Genomic DNA, 20,563 nt, shown 5'->3' with positions numbered 1-20,563 from the left:
CTAAACCATGTCACCCAGGGCTCTGTCCAACCTGGCCTTTCTAATTCACATAGTTATATTTTGTGGTGGCTTTTCTCTCACTGTACCTGCTTTTTTTGTGGCCTCTCAAAGCTTTTCCATTAACCTTAACAGTTTATCAGAAAATGACCTTGGGGAAGGAAGTATCTATGCCCTATCCGAGGGGCTGCCATGCTTTGAACACCTCTGAAAGATTGAGTACCAGGGCAGAGAATGGCTGGCTTTGGTTGTATTCCCCACTGGTTCTGACGCCAGCACATTGTGCTATTTTTCTCTCCCCACTCCTTCAGCTTGAAACTCTGTGGAATCACTGATGATGCTTCAAAATCACTTTCTCATGGCTTCTGACAATGCTCTTCCCTGGAGGAGATAATGGGAGTGTAGGGATGGGTGGGGGGAGACCCTGCAACACACAGGTCACTCTTGTTTTAATGTCTGCATCTATTTTCAACTGCAGTACACTTCTGATCCTTCTAAATATTTATTGATACCTGCCTCTAAATAGTTTTTAGTGATAAATTTACTAGTCGTTTACTAATTGACATAATTCACTGCTACAAATGTCCTGGTATAACTAGCAACTTATTGGTGATAAGCTCTTGTAAACAGGCTAACCTGTGAGGGGTAGACTGCTGCTGTTCCCTTGAGTTTTACTACTGACTCACAGTTGGGATTTCTTGTGTCTTAGACTGTCGTGGAACGCCCTTGGAGATGGAGGAGCTGGAGAGCTGGCCAGTGCTCTCGCAGGGATGGAAAAGCTGAAGCTGTTAGAATGAGTGCAGCCTTGAAAGCAACACCAGGAAGACTTGTTTTTTTGTTGTTGAGCCTTCAGTCACAGGACTTCCAAAAAGGCAGTGTACAAAACAGACAGACAGGCTTCTTGCCTGCTTCTTCTTGCTTAGCCTGCTCCATGCACTGAGGGCCAACCTTGCTTGGGTGATACATAGGCATTGAAGTAGCCCTTATTTTCTTTAAGGTGTTTGCAGCATAGGTGTCTGAGCAGAAGCTAGTCTGTGAAGGCCTTCTGTTAGAGTTGGGGAAGATGAACTGGTATTTGTAGAACATGACTCATATCACCTAATAACCTCAGGTGAGCTGCCTCCTTCAAGCTTCTACTTCTCTTCAGTGTCTGGGATGTTCTAGATGGGTACTGTGCTCAGAGAGCCTTCCTTTATGAAAGCCTGCAGCAAGGCAAGCAATCCGTCCCCAGGATGGAGCAGCCAGATTGTGGGTGTTGGACCACTGGAGTTCACAGGAAGCTGGGATGCAGCTCCTATGCTGGAACTGCAGTGCAGCCAGCAGTAGGGATCCATATTGTGTACTGGCCTGGTGACACCACAGCCCAGCCCTGTTAATGGGAGAGATTTTCATCTTCTGCTCAAGAACCGTTCATGGAACTTTCCTCCTTTGGAATACATGGTACATGTCTTACATCCCTCAGCCGTATGAAAACAGTAATCTGTGGGTCAGAAGTTGGGGAACTGAGTTTTGTTTGTCTTGGACAAGGAAACCGTATAGTAGAGCCTGGCTGTTTTACAGGTACAAGCAGGAAGGTTGTGGCTAAAGCAAGAGAAGTTGTTAGTAGCACTTTTTGGCACAAAGGTTGCAGTAAGATCTTTTAGAGTGCTTCAACGGCAAGACCTCTGCTTACAAGCCCTGTTGCTAGGCAGGGGAGATAGGGACTAGTGCAGACACACTTCTTGCATAAATAGGGCCATGGTATTACAGATGAGGCTGATGTAAGTTGTATGGCATTGCTGCGCTTATGCATAAGTGTAGCTCTTCTGGAACAGGAGAATCAGCCAGGGATTATTCAGATGTTTTCCGCTCTTGATTTGGTTTTGGATTTTAAAACTGTCGTTTGTTTTTAAAACAGTCTGGAGAAAAATCACATTGGTGTCTGTGGGCCACAAAACTGGCAGAGGAACTTCTCAAATGCCCAGAAATTCAGTTCATAAGGTGAGCAGTTCTCATGGAGCTCTGTGGCTGGGTATTGGCTCAGCAAGGGGAAGTTGGGACAGTCTTGGGATAGTTGCGACCCATGCCAGCCTGCTGCCCTGAGTTAGCTGGCATGGAATAGGGTGTTGCAGGGGATGCAGACACAACCCAAGTAAGCTGAGTGTTTTCTAGACCAGCTCCACTTCTGCAGAAAGTTGGGGAAAAGGGATTGAATAGCTTATTGGCTTGAAATGACCAAAAGTGAAGACCCAGTTGTGTAACGTCCTTATCAGTAAGTTGTCGCGTTTTTTCCGTTTTCTTTCTCTCTACATCCGGTTTCACTTCTGAGATATGTTCCTGCTCTGTCACACTCTGTTCTGGGATGTGTATCTCACAAATACTTGGATGCCTGATTTTTCCCACTCTTTGTCATTGTGTCTCCAAGTATATCAAACTCCACTAGAAACCTCCTGTAGAAGAGACCCCACTCATCCTTCACTCATTTGAAAAGTCCTTTTTCTGAGAGTGCCTCTGAGAACTTTCTGGTTACACAGGTCCCATAGCCAAGTGTCTGCTCCTGCCTGAACTGTCTCTGCCCCAGAACTGGCTCTGTCTTCCCCAATAGTGAGAGCAATCCAAGAGCCAGAGGAATGTTTCTGGTTCCAGCTGGAGCTTGGGGCCCTCTGTGCTTGCTCATCTTGATGGGCACAGCACAGCATGCAGTCCATTTGACTCCTCAGGGCACTCTGCTTCACAGGGTGGAGGCCCACTCTGGGCGGCTTTGGGGTAGACTACACCAGATGAGGTAGATGAAGAAGGATGGCTCATGTCAATCATGTTGCTTTTGTGTGACTCAGTTCTTCCTCCGCTTTCTGAGATTCTAGTGGCCTAAGGACTTTTCAAAACTTTAAGTCTCTCTCCCAAGCTAGATGAGTCCATCTCAGTGGGCAGGCAGCTGCTGAGTTGCTGCTGTGACAGGGGGATATGGCCATACCTCAATCCTGTGTCCTGCATTATGACCTTACCTCAATCCTGTCTCACTGTCAGGCCTGCTTTGATGAAATCCCAAAGCTGCCTCTTCCACTGTCTTCAGCATGCCACCTCCTTGCTCGCCATGCTTAGTCCTGCAGTAACATGTTTGTTGTTGTAGGCTGTGGGACAATCCAGTGCCCAGAGGCCTGGCTGAGAATTCAACAAGCCAAGACCCAAGACTGTGTTTTTCCTTCTAGCAAAGAAGAGCCCTTGCCTGACTGGGAATTGATCTTTCCCCCACTGCCCTTAAAAATTGTACTAAAGAACCCAGGAGATCAAAGTTGCTACATTTACAAACCGTAACTATTAGGTCTCCCTTTGCTGCATAGAATCAAATGTGAACACTTTGGGGTGTTTTGATTTTTGTGAGCTTTTATTGTACAGAAAAGCGAAAGACTGTAAAGAGTTGTTGCTGAGCAGGCAGTGTTCTTGGAAAAATATTGAATCTCTCTTCAAGGGGATGAGATGTATCTGCTCAGGCATTCAGAAAGCCAAAATCATATTTCATTATCTTTAATCCCAATTAGAACACCTATAGGGTGCTCCAATGGAAGAATCCTCCAGGAGAGGATGTGAAATTATTTATGTAAAATTGTAAACTGTTGACCCTGTTAAAAATATACTCAACAGGCTGTTTGAAAATGGTGTATAACCATGCATGAAATACCTCTATGATTTTTAGATGAAAAATGGTGATAAGTGATTTTGTTTACTTCACAGCAGGCTCCATTTCATCCAGAATTGCCTCCTTTTCGTAATAGGAACTTCAGGACTTAAATTTCAAATCATTGTCCCCAGATGATCAGTGTTTATGCTATGATAATATGGAAAGGCTGGTGTTGCCCTAAATTTCAGCAAGAAACTTTAAGCTACTATGGTTGTAAAACACTTTGTGAACCAGGGGGAATCACCACAGTCAAACAGATCTTTGTTCACCTCCCCTGTATTGTCTTCTGATGCCATCCCCTCCTCCATTTGAATTTGTTTAGGAGTCACAATATTTTGTTTTCATAGACTCACAGACTGTGGTTTGGGTTGGAACGGACCTCAGAACTCATCCAGCTCCAACCCCCCGCCACAGGGAAGGGAGGGAAGCTGAGAGTAAGCAGGAATGCTTGCTCCTGGCCCAAACTGTGCAGCGGCCTTGAGCTTCACCTCTACCTCATGAAGGAAAGAAGGAGGCCGTTAACCTGGGAAGCTGGGAATTAGTGACAAAAAAACAACAAAAAGAAGAAGGAAAAGGACAAGTCTTGGAAGGCAGATGAATGCAGGGACTGTGAGAATGAAGACCTTGTGCCCACTGTAGGAGAGGAACTGGTTCGAGACCATCTTAAAAATCTGAACGTGCACAAGTCCATGGGTCCTGATGAGATCCATCCGTGGGTCCTGAAGGAGCTGGCAAATGAAGTTGCGAAGCCGCTGGCCATCAGATTTGAGAAATCATGGCAGTCAGGTGAAGTTCCCGATGACTGGAAAAAGGGAAGTATAACCCCCATTGTCAAGAAGGGGAAATTGGATGACCTGGGGAATTACAGACCAGTCAGTCTCACCGCTGTGCCTGGCAAAATCTTGGAGCAGATTCTCCTGGAAGGCATGCTAAGGCACATGAAAATCAACAAGGTGCTTGGTGACAGCCAGCATGGCTTCACTGAGGGGAAATCCTGCCTGACCAACTTGGTGGCCTTCTATGATGGGGCTACAGAACTGATGGACAGGGGTAGAGCAGTTGATGTCATCTATCTGGACTTGTGCAAAGCGTTTGACACTGTCCCACACGACATCCTTGTCTCTGAATTGGAGAGACATCAATTTGATGGATGGACCACTGGGTGGATAAAGAACTGGCTGGGTGGCCGCATGCAAAGAGTTGTGGCTCAATGGCTCAATGTCCAGCTGGAGACCAGTAACAAGTGGTGTCCTTCAGGGATCAGGGTTGGGACTGGTCTTGTTCAACATCTTCATCGCTGACATGGACAGTGGGATTGAGTGTGCCCTCAGCAAGTTTGCCGATGACACCAAGCTGTGTGGTTCGGTTGATACGCTGGAGGGAAGGAATGCCATCCAGAGGGACCCTGACGCACTTGTGAGGTGGGCTGATGCCAACCTCATGAAGTTTAACCATGCCAAGTGCAAGGTCCTACACCTGGGTCGGAGCAACCCCAGGCACAGCTACAGGTTCGGCAGAGAAGAGATTCAGAGCAGCCCTGTGGAGAAGGACTTGGGGGTGTTGGTAGATGAGAAACTTAACATGAGGCAGCTTCAGTGTGCACTTGCAGCCCAGAAAGCCAACCGTATCCTGGGCTGCATCAAAAGGAGCGTGACCAGCAGGTGGAAGGAGGTGATCCTGCCCCTCTACTCTGCTCTTGTGAGACCTCACCTGGAGTATTGTGTGCAGTTCTGGTGTCCTCAACATAAAAAGGACATGGAACTGTTGGAACAAGTCCAGAGAAGGGCCACAAGGATGATCAGGGGACTGGAGCACCTCCCGTATGAAGACAGGCTGAGAAAGTTGGGGCTGTTCAGCCTGGAGAAGAGAAGTGTGGAGACCTCATAACAGCCTTCCAGTATCTGAAGGGGCCTATAGGGATGCTGGGGAGGGACTCTTCATTAAGGATTGTAGTGATGGGACAAGGGGTAACTGGTTAAAACTTAAACAGGGGAAGTTTAGGTTGGATATAAGAAGGAAATTCTTTACTGTTAGGGTGGTGAGGCACTGGAACAGGTTGCCCAGGGATGTTGTGAATGCTCCATCCCTGGTAGTGTTCAAGACCAGGTTGGACGAGGCCTTGGGTGATATGATTTAGCGTAAGGTGTCCCTGCCCATGGCAGGGGGGTTGGAACTAGATGATCTTAAGGTCCTTTCCAACCCTAATGATTCTATGATTCTATGATACCTTCCAATAGACCAGGTTGCTTCAAGCCCGATCCAACCTGGCCTTGAACACTGCCTGTGATGGGGCATTTTTATCTCTTTTATCAGTGTAAAATATGCTTTCTTGACTGTTTTTCCTCCTTTTTTTTTTTCATGGGGAAAATGTACTCCAACTGAATAAATGAGAATGCTGCTCTGATGAGCATGTTTTTCCACTTTTTTCTCTCTTTTGTTTCTGGGTGGTGGGTGCTGACCCTACATGGCTGTCTTGGGTAGAGCAGCCACTGTAGAGAGATTTCTTGGGTTTGAATTATGTCTCTGTTTCCCCTTGCAATAAAATGTGCTACTTAAAAATAGGTGAGACCTCCTGAACATAGGAAGTGTACATGTGCACCATGAGGTTTGCAGGAACATGAAGCATGCTATAAGTGCTGCTGTAGAGCTTCTCTTGACTTGGGATGATCAAGAGGGCCTCCGAAACCTAAGTGCACACATCCATTTCTCAAGCTCTTCCCCAGATTCAGCTCCCAGGTACGCATCTGGCCTGAGAGAGCCGCCACCCCAATGCATGCCAGGGCAGGGACTCGCGGGACGTTGCAGTATCTTTTCCAGAACACCGGGTGTCAGCCTAACCCTAAAAACGGGAAGAAGCCGCTGCCGCCTTCGGCGGAACCCCTGTCTCTGCTGCGTTTTAAGAGCGTGGGTCTCGTTTGTGAAAAAGAGAGGTTTGGACTGAGTTGTACCCGAGACACAACACTCCAGCCCTCTCTTTGTTTCTTACACCGAATGACAAGGACTTTTGGGCCGCCCTCCCACAGCCCGCTTCCCATTCTCAGTGCGCTTCTAATGTCAGCGCTCCAGCTTGAGCCTGAAACTTTCCAAGGGGAACCTGGAAACTTTATACAATTTTGAGTGATGAAAGGAATCTTCTGGTTTGCAGGAAGATGTGAGGCTGTTGGATGTTGTGTGTGATGGTTGAATACCAAACCAGTTCCCAAATAGCTGATCAGCATGGGCCTTCTTTAGAGTTGTTATTATTGGGTTTCAGATTTATCACAGCCCAAAAATGGAAATGCACTGGGATGCTCCAGACACCCATGTTGTTTCAGGCTCCTGCAGTCTCCAGAAAACAATGTCTGAGCTGGTCATCACTGATGACAAACACGGAAGAGATTTTGCCCCCGAGACCAGATCTTTAGCAAGAAATACCCTGCTCTTAATAACCACACTGCCGGAGGGCGGTGAGGACCCCGAATTCTGTGCTGTGGAACAGCCAGAGCCATACTGGGCTGGGCTTTGAACACCATGGCTGCTGTTCTGAAGAGCTGGAAATGCAGCCGCTGGTTATCCTTGCTAAAACCGGGTCCAGGTAGTGCTGAATCTGCTGTGACTCACAGACATCACTGAGCAGGAGAGTAAACACAGGGAAAACTGATAGTGGAGAAAACAGTCACATTGGCATTCATGAAAGACTGCCTGCCTCTCCCTTTTCTCCCTCACTCCCGAGTGACAGTTTAAGCCACAGGCATGGAGGGAGGAGGACAGGGCTGGTGCAGACCCCACTTTTCCCACTTAATTCCTCTTCTAGGTGCAACCTTATCCCTTCCTGTGATGTTTTCTGGCTGTGTTAACACAGGAAGAAAGGGTTTGTGCCTAAAAAACTTAGGCTCAGCTTTTAGCTGGAGGCTGCCTGTTGTGGCACTGCACTGAGCAGGAGCATTTGTGACCTGTAAGCCCACCCTGGTCCCCTACCCACTCCTGGGGTGCCAAGAAGGGAGTGGGACTGGCAAAGGGGGGGGACCTTGTTCATGTCAAAATCCAGTCTGCTGTCTTGAAACTCTTCCAGCTTTAACAGCTGAAGCTGCAGGAGAGGGGAAGGCTGTCCAGGGGGAAGATGGGACTTGCTGCTTTTGCCCGTGATCTTTAAAAGCATGAGCAGAGCCCATAGTAAAGGGCTCTGTACAAATAAAATGGTTTATTTGATCTGAAGCCTCAGAGGGAGGCTTCCAGTATTACTATTACAGAATCCCAGACTGGTTTGGGTTTGAAGAAACCTTAAAGCTCATCCACTTCCAACCCTCTGCTATGGGCAGAGACACCTTCCACTAGACTAGGTTGCTTCAAACCCCGTCCAGCCTGGCCTTGAACACTGCCAGGGATGAGACAGTCACAGCTTCTCTGGGCACCCTGTGCCAGGGCCTCAGCACCCTCACAGGAAAAAACTTTGTCCTAAAAATCTTCCTAAAATGCCAGATCTGCTCCTGGTGTAAACTTGATGCCAGCAGAATTAGGTGGAGGTAAACCTGATGAGCCTGTAACTTCCAAGTTATTATGTCGATAATAAGCCTGGCATTAGGGTATGGGGGTGAAAATTAAGGGACAAAACTCTCCGTCAGGTTAAAGCCATTCTCCCTCATCCTGTCCCTACAGGCCCTTGTCCAAAGCCCCTCTTTTGTATCCCCTTTAGGCACTGGAGCTGCTCTAAGGCCTCCCCTTAAGGAGCCTTCTCTTCTCCAGGCTGAACCAGCCCAGCTCTCTCAGCCTGTCTCCAGAGCAGAGCTGCTCCAGCCCTCAGAAGCATCTCCGTGGCCTCCTCTGGACTCACTCCAACAGCTCCACGTCCCTCTTGTGTTGTAGCCCCAGAGCTGGATGCAGGACTGCGGGGGGGGGGGGGGGGGGTGTCTCCCCACAGAGGAGCAGAGGGGGAGAATCCCCCTCCCTCCACCTGCTGCTCACGCTCTGGGGATGCAGCCCAGGACACCCGATATTACCCTATCTCCACATCAAAACTCTCTCTATAAATATCCCTGACGCCTGATGATGTGACCGTCAAGCGTCAGCTGAGGTTGCTCACGGTACGGTGGGTGGAAACCGCTGCAGTTCCAGGCTGGAAGGTACGACTGCTTGGATGGAGCAGGGGAGCGTCGGTGCGATGCTGCCAGCCGCGTGCCCTGAGCTCTTCGGACAGCTCTGCGGACAGCACCCGCACCCGGGGCTGGATTCGGCACCAGGAGCACCCGCAGCAGCCGGGCTGGATGAGACCCACCGGCCTCCAGGCAGCGCAGAAACCGGTGCGTTTGGTTCAAAATTATCCACCGAAGTTCCGTGTTCGCTGCTGCTGGGTGGATAACGCGGAAACGCGTTTCCGAGCCGCATTGCATGGGTTTTTTTAAAAGCTGCTTGCTGTTGCGAAGAGCCCAAGAGCCATCTGGGAAGTTTTGGGGTGGATCCTTGTGGGTTTGTTTAATTCGAAAGGCAGGATGCTTCTCCGGGGGTGGCCCAGCCATGGCCGCGCCCCCTCCCCCCGGCATCACCGCCCTCCCTCCTTCCCCCGTTACCGTGGCCGGGGCGGCAGCGGGAGGCTCTGAGCCGCGGCCCCGCAGGAGCTGCTCGACCCCGGCGGCGAGTACCGCGGGTGAGTAAGAACCGAGGTGGGTGAGAACCGGGGGTGGGTGAGAGCCGAGGGTGAGTGAGAACCGGGGTGAGTACCTCGGGTGAGTACTGGGCGCGCCGCAGAGGTACCGAAGAGGGGAAGGGGTCAAGGAGCGGGACCCGCCGGTGTCTGAGCCGGGCCCGCGGCGGGATCGTCCCCCGTGAGTCCGGTGGGTAGTGACAGCCGCGGGGAATGCACCGGCGGAGACCGGAGACCTCGGGCATCCCAGAGGGAGCATGGCGCTGGCCGCCAGAAATCCCTGGGGACCTGCAACGCGGTGTGTGTGTGTGCGTGTCCCCGGCTTGTCCTGGGAGTGTGTGGTATCCCTTCTGCCTTCCATCCCCAGGGCAGAACTTCCATCCCCTGGGACAGACCTTCATCCCATAGGACAGACCTTCCAACCTCTCGATCACAACCCCCATCTGCTGGGACACCCTCCCTCATCCCCTCCTCCCAACCGCTTCACACCCTGCTCCCCAGCCAAGGCCACTCCGTTTCTGCACTGGGTAGAACTTGTCCCTCCCATTCCCACTTCCCTCTGCATCCGCTCCTAACGCTGCCAACCGGGCGCACAAAGCCCAGGCTAGCGCTGGGGCCACGTGACTTTGCTCCCCGGGCCTGGGACTTCTGGTTGGGGTTTCTCCTGGCAGCTGCTGCTTCTCCTCTGGCATCGAGCTCCAGAGGGATCCAGTGAGCTGATGGCTGGGAAGTGCAGAAGTGCTTCTTGGGGGACTGTTTGCAGCCCAATGTTGTTCTGCCTGGTGATGATACCTTTCATGCAGCGCAGTTCTGAGGGGACTGAGGGGATTCATGCTCGCAGATGGGCTGCCCCTCACTCCTCCGTGCCCGGCAAGACCTTGTCCACCACGACTGTGGTAAACAGAGCACTGCTCTCAGCAGCGTGGGGTGCCTGGAGCATGGCAGGCAGGGAGGTGTTTTCCCATCAGCTCCACCACCCTGAGGACCTGATGCAATAAGTCTTTGGGTGAGTAACCCTTATTTAGGCAAGTGGCTGGATTGAAGCCAGCCAGGCTGGAGGACTTGGTGGGCAAACACACCCTTTGGAGCAGGTCACTGCAGGGAGGGTGGAACACAAGTTGGAGGTGAGATGAGAGCTCAGCTTTGGTAGCAGAAACGTCTCCGAAGGGTTGGGTCCTTGCTGCTGACTCCCCAAGAGTCTCAGCTGCTTCTTGGGAAGGAATTAGAAGGATCCCTGTGAACCTTGAGCCCCAGGTTTGAAGCTTCCTGGAGATGCACTTGAACCTTGCTGGAGAAGCTGGAGTCAGGAACAGGCCAGTGCAATCACAGCCCAGGGGTGCTCAGCTCTGATATTGTTCCCCTATCACCAGCACCAGCCTCCTCCTGCAAGCCCAGGTGCCAGGCTTTTATGCTGGCATGTGATGCCACTGGGCTTCTCTAGGGTCACAAAATGTTTTATTATGGGCCAGAAATCCCACTGAAGCCTGTTAGGAAGCAGCGAACGGAGTGATGGGAGGAGAAAGGCTGGAAACAAAAGCTCTGGGCGTGTGGAAAGGATCTGTTGTGAAGAGCTGGTTCGGTGGAGGATATTTTGCTGGAGTAGCCTCAGGGAAATGCTGCATTTGCTTTGATTGCAGCTGGATGATAGCCTGGGACATACGTTTTCTGATGATGTGAATGTCTTTCTCTGTTGTTGCCTCTGGAGCATCCTTGCTGGGATAATGTGAAGGGAAGGCACTCCGTGAGGCTTCCCAGTGTCCCCAAAATTGCACCTACTTGCAGTGTAGACAACCTCAGCAATTGCTGGGGATTGCTGGGGTACACGAGCAGTCCTGGAGCTGCTTTCCTGGTTCCTGGAACCCCTTACCACTCGGAGATGGGGTTTATTTTCACTGTCGGCATATGCTGCACCATTCCCAGGGCCTGCTTAGTCAGGGTGACAGTTCACATCTCTTTAATGCTGCAGACATCAGGCAAAGTGAGGGTGGCAGTGCCATACAACTGCTAGTATTTGAGATGTGGCTGTGATGCTTCTCACTCCCCACTGCCTTTCTGAGCTCAATCTCAAGAGAAATTACTTCATCCAGAGTTGCACCAACCTGTCTTGCTACAGGGACACCTTTGCTCCTGGGGTCTGCACTGGTGGACAGTGAGGGACCCTGTGCAGGGTGCTGGCAAGGCAGTGCAGTCTGTAAAGCCATTGGTTGGGGGGTCGGATTAGGGTCTGTGCTGGAGGGCACGAGTCCTGGAACCTGGGGTTTCTAGTATGGAAAAATACAGTTAGGGCTGAGCCACAGGAGTTGAGCTGTGGGTGAAGCTGCTCCTTGCCCTGGTCTCTGCTCGTCTGCCCATGATCCTCCTTCCTCACCCCAGAACAGTGGGGTTACACAGTGCTGGTGATACGTCATGACTTACCAGCGTGCTCTGGTTGTGTACTGGAATTGCACTGGCTTTGTTCACCTTTTAGCAGTCTCATCATGGTGTGTGAAGAGTCTGGGAGGAACAACAACTTCTCTTGCTCCCGTTACACCCGGTGGAAAGAGTTTCCCACTGACTACAGTGGAAACCTCTCCCTGGGGAGCACTGGCCGGAGCTACTCATGCCGCCATAAATCAGGACTTGTTCTCCAGGAGCAGCCAGCGTGCCGAGAACGTAATACCAGGTAATTGAGGAACAAGCCATGCTTGCAGTCTCCTGTCCTGGTTCAGGGCTGCCAGCTCTCATAAGGGACTCTTTATGTGAGAGTCTTGGATGGCATTCAGAACCAGGGTGAGGGGAGTGGAGAAGAAAAGGTAAATTTTCTGGTGCGGTGGAGGAGCTGGGCATCTGAAATGATGCACAGGGCACAACCACAAAACAGCAGGAAGAAAGAAGGACTGGATACTTCCACCCCCTGAAATCTTACAACTTGTATTTTAAACCTCTGTAAAATATTTGTCAAGGGACCTAAGTCATCACTTTTTGCTGCTTTGGCTCAGTTTCCTGGCTGCTGCCTTTGCAAGGTTACTTGTCTGGATCACAGGAGCAGGGGATAAAGTAATTCCTGGGAACTCAGCTGGGTTTGATTATAGACATATCATTAAAGTGTCAGTAAAACAAACAAGTGTAGTACTTAGCAAGAAGAACTTCACTTTTTATTTGTCTGCTGCCTTTGCTAAGGCTTTGGGTTTGGGCTGTCAGATTTTCTGCCTGTAGCCAGCAGGAAAAAAGCTCTGTCTAGAACAGTCTCCTTCCCCCAGCCCTGGATTGCCTGTCATTGCATGATTCCAGAAGCTGAGGATTTAGGAAGAAACATCAGCTGTCATAAGCCTGATTTTAAATATAAGACAAGCTGGGAACATAAGTTCTGCTGTTGAACAGTAAGTCCAGGGCTGTGCAGCCATTTAAATGCAGGTTTATAATCCCCTGAGCAGAGTCTAAAGCTGTTGGGAAGGAGTTGAGGATTTATCAGGCATAGTTCTCATTATAACCCACCACATTTTGGGGACAGGCTTTGGACAAGGGGCTGTAGGGACAGGACAAAGGGGAATGGCTTTAACCTGACACAGGGGAGGCTGAGATGAGCTCTTAGGCAGAAGTTCTTCCCTGTGAGGGTGCTGAGGCCCTGGCACAGGTTGCCCAGAGAAGCTGTGGCTGCCCCATCCTTGGCAGTGTTCAAGGCCAGGTTGGATGGGGCTTGGAGCAACCTGGTCTAGTGGAAGGTGTCCCTGCCCGTGGCAGGGTGTTGGAACTGGATGAGCTTTAAGGTCCCTCCCAACCCAAACCATTTTATGGTTCTGTGATTCTATGAGATTTTGTTTCACTGGCAATACAAATCCATCTAAGGGTGAAGCTTCACACATCAAGGGGCAGCATCTCCCTGCTGCAAAAGGAGGCCTGTAAAATTCTTTAGGAAAAGATAGGATCATCACCTCCATGCAGGGTGAAGGTGGCCTCCAGCCTGTGGGGACATCAGTGATATTCTGTGTGGCTTGGTGTCAACATGCCAGGTCAATGAGCATTACACATAAGTACACATTAATTAATATTTAGTTATGTTGTCAGGGGATGGGCTATGGGAATGGAATGATGCTTGGGGTGGAGGGACCTGCATGCTGGGGCTGCTGGTAGGGCCTTTCTGGCTGGCACACATGTGATTTTGGCATGTGTTTATGTTAGAAAGCAGTTAAAGATGTTTCTCATCCCGTAAGTGATGATTTTTTAATCCATCTCTCACTTGCACTATGTGGTGCTGTCTGTAAATAGGAATTCAGTTAAAATTCAGAAAGCCAGCATTCCTGTTTTCAGTAACTCCGAAAAGCCTGTAACAGCCAGAACACAGCAAGTATGCTGTGAGTGCAGGAGGTTCCCCTGCACCTGCGTGGGAGCCGTGCTGCCTGCATGTCCCTCAGGGCCTGCTCTGCTCCCTTCCACTTCACAGGGTCTGCCTTTAATGAAACCAACTCTTTCCTCCAAATCTGGTGGTTAAAACAAATATCACCACCCCCCCCCCCCCCCCCCCCCCCCCCCCCCATTATAAGACCATACCTTGTTCTTCTTGCACAGCTGCCCATGCCCAGTGGGTACTGTGGTTTTCAGCTCTGGCATGGAGAAGGAAACTGGCTGTTGCAGAATATGGACCTTCTCTGTGGGCGGTTGTGCATGGGGTTTGATGTCATTACCAGGATGCACAGTGACAACATGATCTTTTCTGCCCTATATCACAAATTTCCCTAAATTAGGCCCTAGAGGAAGTTTGTAGTCAAGGGGAAATGTGCAGTCAGCCAAATCTGCTCTTGCCAGTGGAGATTAGGATGGGATCTCCCTGGGTGGCTCATCCATTGCTCCTGCCCTGCCCCTCTCTTGCCCTTTCTCTATGTCTGAGCAGCAAGACCAGAGCTGCTGCTGCTGCTCTGGAAACCAGAGATGCATTTGTGAGCAGGGTGCAGGACGTGCAGTGAGCACAGGGAAGCCCTGACCTCTGTGCAGCACTTGGCTCTCCTGCTCTTTGGGGTAACGATTTCTCACTGGTAAGTGGGTTTGGATATTAAGGGACAGTGTAATGACATTTTCAGACTTCATCTGTTTGGAGAACAGAATCCTGTTGCCCTTTGTTCCTTTCTGCTAGGGCAGCTCTGCTGGAGGACACTGGGTCCTGGAGCAGTGACCAGGCAGCGACTGTGTCCTTGCAGTTGCAAGGTGGTCCACCCTGGAGGGACCACTGAGGGGCTGTCACTTTTCCCAGTGCAGAACAGAGCACTGAGGAGTGAGGAGGTTTGTAGAAAGCAGAAAACGGGATGTCTCCATCCTCTCTGGCTGTGGCTGGATGGCTGCGTGCCACAGCTGAGGCTGGGGCCACGGTGCCAGCAGAGCACTGGAGCCTGTGAGGTCTTCACAAGGGCTAAATGCCATTGTTGGTGATGCATGAGCAGCAAAGGAGCTCACCCAGTGTGGTGGACTGTAAATAATGATGTCTCGTAATCCCTTTTCCCTTGAGAGTCTCATGTGCTGGACCTGCTGATGTGATTACAGTGGTATTACAGTGTGATAGATGATGTTGTTATGATACCTGTCTGTCCTGATTCTATGGAGCACCAGTGAAGCCGATGCTACAGCACCTTCGTTATGAATGGAGAGGACCCTGTTGATCCCACAGCATGCACTGGGAAATTGCAGTCTGGCCGGGGATGCCTGTGCCTGTGCCCCCCAGTGAGTCCTGCCCAGGTTCTCCTGGCCAAGCAGGCTTTCAGGGTGGACACCCCACCAGGGTTGGGTTGCTAAAGTGCACCCTGGGCCATCCTGCAGTGCACCCATGGGTGGGACAGGCTACTCCATGGTTCCTTTCCACACACCACACAGCTCCTTGCCACCAGCCGACTCCTTGAGCAGGGACAGAGGTACTGCTGGGAAGTCCCTGGAAGGTTTTATGGCTGCTGTGGGTTCCTTTTCACCCATCAGTCATCCCAAGCAGAGAAGCAGTGGTCTTTTCCCCTTCATCCATCTGGAAAATCTGGGTGGGGCTCCTGAATCCCTGGGTTGGACATGCATATTGTAAGGCTACAGGGGAGCAACAGCATCTCCATGGGCAAGTCCTTCTGCATGGGAAGTGCTCCTTTCCCCAGGTTATGACCCCAGATTTACTGATGTGTAGATGTGGCTCATATGCCGTTATCCATCTGGTTGCTCTCTGGAGAGGGATCTCCCACTGGGTGAAACTCTCTGCATGGTCAGGGTGGGATCCCGGTGTTCCTGCCCACCTCGTGCTGGGGCTTGGGTGCTAGGATCAAACTGGCCTAACTTCAGCCACTCAATATCCACAAAGCTGTTTGCCACAAGTGTCCTGGGAGCTGGAGGAGAGGATGCTGCAGCCTGTTTGAGATGTGGAGAAGCCCTTAGGAGGCCGGTCTCCCTTGGGACTGCTGAGGGAAGTGGGGCTTCTTCTGCCTCATTTTCAGGTGGGGATCTGCATTGCTGATCCCACTTTCTTCCCAGTTGTGCTGCAAATCCTGTCTCTCTCCCTTCCCTTCTCCTTCACTGCCCCAGCCTATCTGTCCGGGGTGCTCGGTGGTATTTAATACCTTCTTTGATGATCCGGATGAGAGGATCGAGGCCACACTCAATTTGCAAATGACACCAGGCTGGGTGGGAGTGTTGATCTGCTGCAGGATAGGAAGGCTTTGCAGAGGGATCTGGACAGGCTGGATCGAGGGGCCAAGGCCCATGGGATGAGGTTCAACAAGACAAAGTGCCAGGTGCTGCACTTGGGTCCCCACAGCCCCATGCAAAGCTCCAGGCTTGGGGAAGAGTGGCTGGATAGCTACTCATGGAAAAGAACCCGGGGGTGCTGAATGACAGGGCTGAACATGAGCCAGCTTGTGCCCAGGTAGCCAAGAAGGCCAACAGCATCCTGGCCTCTATCAGCACCAGTGTGACCAGCAGGGTCAGGGCAGTGATGATCCCCCTGTACTGGGCACTGGTGAGGCCGCACCTTGAATCCTGAGCTTAGTTCTGGGCCCCTCACTACAAGAGAGACTTTGAGGTGCTGGAGCAGATCCAGAGAAGGGCAATGGAGCTGGTGAAGGGCCTGGAGCACAGGTGTGATGGGGAATGGCTGAGGGACCTGGGGGGTTTAGTCTGGAGAAGAGAGGCTCAGGGGGGCTCTTATCGCTCTCTACAACTGCCTGAAAGGAGGATGGAGCCAGGAGGTGGCTGGTCTCTGCTCCCAGGGACTAATGGATAGGACAAGAGGAAATGGCCTCAAGCTGCACTAGGAAAGGTTTAGACTGGAGATTAGGAACAATTTCTTCCCCAAGGGGTGCTCAGGCATTGGAACAGGCTGCCCAGGGCAGTGGTGAAGTCACCGTCCCTGGAAGTGTTAACAAACCGTGTCGATGGGGCCCTCACTGACATGGTTTAGTGGTGGCCTTGGCAGTGCTGGGGAATGGTTTGACTCAATGATCTTAAAGATCTTTTCCAGCCTAGCTGATTCTATGACTCTACAGGTGGTTCCTGGCCCACTTGTCTTCATCCCTCCCAGGAGTGAGTAGTGGTCTGAGGTGGAAACTTCATGCAAATGTAGCTTTGGCCTGATTCAGAGTAGTCTTTGGAAACTGGTGTGGGGTCTCAAGGAACACCTGGGCTTAAACAAAAGGTTTTACATGCCAATAGAAGCTCAATGTTTTTACAGCCCCCAGAGCTTCCTGATTTTGGTTTTGAAGGAGCACTTCACAGTTACGTTGTCAGCCTGGCCCCACATCCCTTGAATAGTGTCATTATGGAAGTGCTACTAGTGACATCTTGGACAGTGGTGGGGAGACGCCAGTGTATGCGGCAGGATGGGCTTGTCCTCACTGCTGACAGCCTGGGTAACCGCATCAGCTGGAGCCACATTGGCTTGGTGGTGGGTGGTTGGCCTCGTGACCAGCTCTGGCACCCACCTGCCCTGACCTCAGATGCTGGAGAAGCCCTGTCCCCAGTGCCTGGAGGAGCCCAGATGGATGTGTTTGCACTGAGGATCAAAGGAAGGGCAGGGGCTGTTTTTTGGCAGGTGATGGCTGCTCTACTGTGTCAGGAACAGAGGGAATTTCCTCATCTCCCAGCCGTGGCACCCCCCATGAGTCCGAATGTGGTTTGGAAAGGTCTTCCTGGAATGGGACCTAAGCATCACGGCTGTGGGACAGGAAAGGGTTGCCTTTTGCTGAGCGATGCCCTCCAGGGTAGGAGGATCTGGCTGCCTGGGTCAGGGAGCACACAGGATCAGTCCCACTTTTTGGCCAGCCCTGATCTTGCTGAGAAGTGCAATTCACCCCCTGGGGACCCCAGGGTTAAGGGTTAGGGTGATGCTGCAGCTGTGTGGGTGTGTGGAGCTGGGGACATGGGAGGAAGCAGCCCTATGCTTCTTGCTTTCACCAACTGCCTTTAGAAAGGGTTTTGGGGGTGCTGGGTCAAGGATTGTGTTACTCCTGCTCTAGACTGTCTCAGCTCCTTACAGATGCCCTGTAAGCAGCCCAAAGCTGAAAATGGAAATTCAAATCTAAATTCGAATTGACATAGAGCTATCAAACCACAAAAAAGGTGTTGGAACAGTGTTCCAGACCATTAAACCTGCCTTTCACTCACTCCCCCATGATAAATTCACATGGCTATTGCCAAATGGCATTGTACTGTATTAAAGCAAAGCAGAGATCACAGTGGGGAGGCACATAATGGGACATTTCAACCCACTGAAGACCTCTTTCCATCCAAAACCTTTTTCTCTTGAAAATGCCTGAATGCAAGAAATGCCACTGGGATGGAGTTGTGTTTGATGCGTTGGTCTGGCACTCTGGCTTATCCTCCTTTTCTGCCTCAGTTTATCCCTGTTCTCCGCAGAAGCTACAGGAGAGGGGCTTTGGACAAGGGACTGTAGGGACAGGACAAGGGAGAATGGCTTTAACCTGACAGAGGGGCTTTGTGGCGGATGAGCCATGAGGACTTCTGCTTCTGCACATTTGTCCTCAAAGTTGCAGTAGATTGGTGGCTGCCCACATGTGTCTCCATTTTGGTGTCACACCATCACTATTCTGGTGTGGATGTGAAGTGATGGCATGAGATGGGCTTGGTCTAGGCAAGGGGAAACAATGCTCAGGGAGAAGTCGTGGGACCTGCTTCAGTGATGTACATGTGTGTGCAGCCAAGGATGGGGATAGGACAAGGGGGAATGGCTTTAACCTGACAGAGGGGAGATTGAGATGAGCTCTTAGGCAGAAGTTCTTCCCTGTGAGGGTGCTGAGGCCCTGGCACAGGTTGCCCAGAGAAGCTGTGGCTGCCCCATCCCTGGCAGTGTTCAAGGCCAGGTTGGATGGGGCTTGGAGCAACCTGGTCTAGTGGAAGGTGTCCCTGGCTGTGGCAGGGGGTTGGAACTGGGTGAGGTTTAAGGTTCCTTCCAACCCAAACAAGTCTGGGATTCTATGACCAGACCTGGTGTATGAGGGCTTTTCTGGGGACAGCTGCAAGGAGGAGGAGATGGGCATTGTGGGTGACTATTCTCTGAGCACAAAATGAAGCAGCAGCTACTGTGGTACTGAGGCAGCCACCAGCCATTGTCATGCCTCACCTGGGACAGGATTTCACAGCACCAGTGTGACAAACTGGGCTGTCATGAGCAGCGTTACCTGATGAAACACTATTAGGCACGGTTTCCGTTGGGAAGGGTTAACTGGGGAAATGATTTAATTAGGTTGTTCTGAAACTCTCTTTCTCACTTTGTCAGGCCCCTAAAATAATTCAGTACAGTCCCTGTGGCCTCTTGCATCAGGCAGGACTGTTTGACTTGCTCACAGCATGCCAGTGTGGAAAGCAGAACCCAACCTGGGCATTCCCCTCTGCCAGGTCTACAACAAATCTCCAGGAATTTGTGAATTTGAGCTCACTCCCAGCCATCCCACCCATGCTGGGATGCTCAGAGGCAGTTTTCAGCCTTTTGCTGCCTGTGGAAGAGTTGAAGATCCTCTGATGATAGTGGGTACCCAAGGTACATCCTTGCAGGGAGTTTTCAACTGCAAGAAGTTTCTGCCTCCCCTAGGCTGCTCAGGCCTGGCAGAGGCATTTGCTAGGAAGGGGCCATGAACATGACTAATTCCACATGCATCCAGAAGGAAACAAGGCTGTTATTAAGACCAGATGCAGGCTGGTGAATCCACGTGTTGCCTGGGTGAGACTGAAAGGCAAACAGTTCTGCTCTGCAAAATGATTCTGGAGATGACTGTATTTGTTGACAAGAGGGAGCAGAGCGTAGGGAGCTGTGCCATCATCCATCCCAGTGCTTCCTGGCTTTTCCTGGTGCCCCCAGCTCTGCATGTGCTGCATTTCACCTTCACTGCTGCTCTGGGCAAATGTTTTCTGCATCCTTGTGCTCTTCCTTTCCTTTGCTTCAGTCTTCTGACAACTCATTTTCACCAGCTCTTTGTCATCCCGCGGGTACCACTGCTTTCTGCTGTGTCTCCAGTGCTGTAAGCTCAGCTATGTGCCTTATAGGAACCCAAATTACCTGTTTGACACTCATCTCACTTTCCCCTCCCAGAAAGGACATTTGCTTCTGCAATGAGGTAGCTGTAGTAGGATAGCCTGAGTGGGTAAACTGAGCCGTGTGTGACTCCTGTGTGGTGTTACAGGAATCACAGATCATCCCAAAGAAGGGCACAGACATTCCCAGGAAGGACCCAGGGGAATTTGCGTGGTATTACTGGTGGATATCAGTACTTCTGTGCCTGTTTCAAATATGTCTGGTATTCCCTGTGCAAATAAATCCAATCTCTTCAAGGAGAGGGGATCACGGAAGTTTGGCAGCAATATTAATACACCAAAATGTTTCACTTAAATTATATCTTCTTTTTTTTTTTTTCTTCTCTATTTATTCCTGTTAATGCTTAAAACCGGGCCTTAGCATGGTCCAAGCAACTGCTTCTTGTGCGGCTTCTCTTCTGTGGAGGGAAGGGAACCTCCCAGGGCAGAAGTTAGTTTGTAAAACAGAAAACTCCTTCCCCTCCTCCTCTTTCAGATAAGAGAGGAAGAAAAGATGCCAGGGCTTCCAGACAGCTCTGCACGTGGTTTGGAGATCTGCTGTACAGAGTAGGGGGCCGTGGGGTGAAGAGGAAGAGGAGAACATCTGTGTGCATTGCTCTGGGGATCCCAGATGTTCATCTCAGATATTCTTGGTGGCCCCAAGTCTTCTGTGTGCCCCCAACCAGCAAAACCCCTCACTGCAGGAGGTTGTGGACACTGAGCACCTTGGAGGTGACCAAGTACTTGCAGAAATGGCTTTAACCTGACAG

The 20,563-nt window shown here is 50.9% G+C and overlaps 1 protein-coding gene across 3 annotated transcripts in view; it reads left to right on the top strand.

Moving 5' to 3' along the window:
* Positions 1 to 8,863: 8,863 nt before the first annotated feature.
* CPNE2 (copine 2) overlaps positions 8,864 to 20,563 on the top strand; it is a 52,332-nt gene continuing 40,632 nt past the window's right edge. Inside the window, exon 1 of one of the 3 annotated variants that reach the window (XM_057430413.1) lies at positions 8,864 to 8,931. The gene's annotated coding sequence lies outside the window, so the exon portion shown is untranslated. Of the gene's footprint in view, positions 8,932 to 9,149; positions 9,276 to 9,337; positions 9,355 to 20,563 lie in introns of those variants that run through there. The other 2 variants (XM_057430414.1, XM_057430415.1) reach the window with 2 other exon arrangements.

This window comes from Pezoporus wallicus, unplaced genomic scaffold, assembly GCF_028554395.1.
Source record: "Pezoporus wallicus isolate ANWC-B61680 ecotype Strahan unplaced genomic scaffold, APGP_CSIRO_Pwel_v1 contig_3573, whole genome shotgun sequence".
Taxonomy (NCBI): Eukaryota; Metazoa; Chordata; class Aves; order Psittaciformes; family Psittacidae; genus Pezoporus; species Pezoporus wallicus.
The sequence above is the reverse complement of the archived record's forward strand: the minus strand, read 5'-3'. Positions and strand labels throughout refer to the sequence as shown.